The sequence below is a fragment of the Chrysochloris asiatica genome, unplaced genomic scaffold, assembly GCF_000296735.1.
Source record: "Chrysochloris asiatica unplaced genomic scaffold, ChrAsi1.0 scaffold00218, whole genome shotgun sequence".
Taxonomy (NCBI): Eukaryota; Metazoa; Chordata; class Mammalia; order Afrosoricida; family Chrysochloridae; genus Chrysochloris; species Chrysochloris asiatica.
Window position 1 is genome coordinate 3,848,697 of NW_006408736.1, and position 3,282 is coordinate 3,851,978.

Genomic DNA, 3,282 nt, shown 5'->3' on the forward strand with positions numbered 1-3,282 from the left:
AACTGAAGAAAAAAATTCAAGCATCAAAAAAAGGTGGAAGGAAGAAGGGCGGTTGGGGAGCTGGTGGCCCCTGGTGCCTGCAGGCCCTCGCGACACAGCTCACCTGACTCTTAGAGCCGATGTCGACTCTGCTCATGGCGATGGGCCCGAGCTCTACACCGCGGTCACGGTTGGTGCGGTGGCCCGAGCCCTGGAGACGCCGGAATGGAAGGCCCCAGAGGACGTAGACCCCCAGCTCGGTAGTTAGGATATGAGACATTATGGACCAGCCAAGTGGGTAAGCACATCCATTGAGTCTATGGACTGGGATTCAGCCGCCCAGAGTGGCTTTACAAAACTGAACGTCTGCATTGAAGGCAAGAATGAGAGAGAGATGAAAATAAAGATGCCAAGTGACAAGCTACGTGGAACCAGGTTCAGGGCCCTTTCAGCCAGTCTACCATTACCATTTCCCTTTATATCCCCTTGGAACAGCAATTTGATCCGCCCAAGCCTTCAGTTAGACGTCTTCATTGAAGACAGAGCTGAAATGACTATGTTTGTACCCTCTTTAGATGGCTCCTCTAGTGCCCAAAAGAATCAAGAACAACTTTGACATTAGCAAACATTTTGAGGGAAGAAGGAAAAGTTTACTACACTGCTGGCTACAACAGTCCTTTTTGAATCGCTTAATAGCAATAATGAAGTGTGGGTGATTCAGAAAAAACGAACCCTTCAAAGAAAATGAATGAGAGAATGATGTAAGTTCCATTGTCTAGGGCAAACATTCTGCTTAATGTAAACATCCATGCTACCTATGAACAAAGTGTGTGTATGTTGTTGTTGTTGTTGTTGTTAAGTGCCGTCGAGTCGGTTCCGACCCATAGCGGCCCTGAACAGGGTTTCCGAGGCTATTAATCTTTACGGGAGCAGAAAGCCTCATCTTTCTCCCGCGGAGCCGCTGGTAGTTTCAAACTGCTGACCTTGTGATTCGCAGCCCGATTCATATCCACTACGCTACCAGAGCTCCTTAAAGTGTGTGTATAGTGTCTTCTAAAAAAAAAAAGGTGGCAGGAAAACACAGTTACTGTACCATAAAGAAATGGTCCAAGATGCACTGAAGGCATTGTCAAAGAAAAAGACTTTGGGAAAAAATGGAATAAAAATTACATTTCCCAACAAACTAAGGCACTCATTCATCTATGCCAAGAAAATTAGAAGGTAACTACTTGGCCTACTGTCTAGATGGACATATTTTTGTCCATCTCAAAAAGAGGTGATCTAATGGAATTTGAAAATTATTGAAAACAGAGGGAATAGAAGCAAGTACTGTTGAATGATGATGCACAGAGGAGAGTGTGATTATTGCAATGAAACAATGTGGGTAAAACCGATGTTCCCCCCGGTGGTCAATTCACAATTAAAAAAAAAAGACATTAGTTCCAACAAAACAAAGGGACACTGAATGGTTTCAAATAAGAAAAGGTGTGAGCCAGGGTTGTATTCTTTCACCATACTTATTCTATCTGTATGCTGAGCAAATAATTCAAGAAACTGGATTATAAGAAGAAGGGCATGACATCAGGATTAGAGGAAAACTCATTAACAACCTATGATATATAAATTATACAACCTTGTTTGCTGAAAGTGAAGAGAATTTAAATGCTTACCAAGGAAGATCAAAGACCACAGTCTTAGATGTGAGTTGTACCTAAAAGTAAAGAAAACAAAAGTCCTCATGATTGGACCAGAAAATAGCATCATGAATAATGGAGAAAAGATTGAAGTTGCTCAGATCAACCATCAACACTCATTAAAGCAGCAGTCAAGAAATCAAATGACATGTGGTGCTAAATTTCAAGGTCGGTTTGAATCACAAGGTTGATGGTTCGATCTCACCAATCACTCCTTGGAAACCCTGTACAGGGTTGCTGTAAGTTGGAACTGACTCAACAGCACTCAACAACAACAACAACATCACATTAGGCAAATCAGCTGCCCATACCTCTTTGATGTGTTCTAGAGCAAAGATGTCTGTTTGAGGACTAAAATCTAAAATGCATCTGACTTAAACCATGGTGATTTCAACAGCATCATATGCATATAAAAGTTGGCCAATGAATAAGGAAGACCAGAAGACCATAGAAGAATTCATGTATTTGCATCATGCTGTTAGAAGAGAGTTTTAAAAGTACCATGGACTTCCAGAAGAACAAATTCTGTGTTGGAAGAAATAAAGACAGAAATGTACCTGAGAAGCCAGGATATTTCAGTCGTGGTCTCTTATACTTTGGACATAGTATCAGGAAGAACCAATCCTCAGAGAAGGACATCAGGCTTGGTAATGTGAAGGCTCAGTGAAAAAGTGGTGGTCTATCATACTTTGTACATAGTATCAGGAAGGCTCAGTGAGAAAGAAGAAGACCTCCCAACAAAATAAATTGTCACAGTCGCAGCAGCTCAAGTGTAGCAATGATTATGAGATTGATGCAAGACCAGGCAGTATTTCATTCTATTGTGCATAGTGTCACTATGAGTCTATACTAACTTGATGGCACCTGACAAGAACAAATCAACTCTGGTAATGCAGTGGATTACGAGCTGAACTGCTAACTTCAAGGTCAGTAATCTGAGTCTACCAGTCACTCCACAGAAGAAAGATAAGGCTTACTGCTCGGTGAAGATGTACAGATTCCGAAACCCTGTATAGGTTTACTATAGACAAAACCAACTCAATGGCACACAACTACCACCATGATCAATGCTTTTGTAAATAAATTATCTGGTGGTGGTAGTTATGGGCTGTGGAGCTGGAGCCAAGGCTGTAAGTCTTCATAGGAGCAGAGAGCCTCATCTTTCTCTCATGGAATAGCTGGTAGTTTCGAACTGCTGACCTTAAGGTTCACAGCCCAATTCTTAACAACTATGCTACCAGAGCTCCTTTAAATGTATGGTAGTGGTGAATACATTATATAGTGTGGGTATAATCAATGTTTTGCTGAATCTACATGTGTGTATTAAACCTTTTCAATATCTTGGACTTGAAATAATTCCTCTAAGTGGCAAGGTGTGCTTTTCATCAAGATGAGAATCACTTAGCCTCTCTGCGATGTCTCTAAAATTGAACTAGATGAAATATTTTTAGAATCTAGTTTCTTGTGGTTTTACTAATCATCTCACTTCTAGCTCACATCTACATTAAAATTAAAACATTCAGCTCAATTTTTCATAAAATAGAACATTTAAATGGGTATGATTTGTTGAATGTAAAACTGATGATCTGCCCTGTAAACTTTCACTCAA

The 3,282-nt window shown here is 40.7% G+C and overlaps 1 pseudogene; it reads left to right on the forward strand.

Moving 5' to 3' along the window:
- The window catches only part of LOC102828221, a 4,842-nt pseudogene extending 4,111 nt beyond the window's left edge, over nucleotides 1-731 (forward strand).
- The last annotated feature ends 2,551 nt before the right edge of the window (nucleotides 732-3,282 follow it).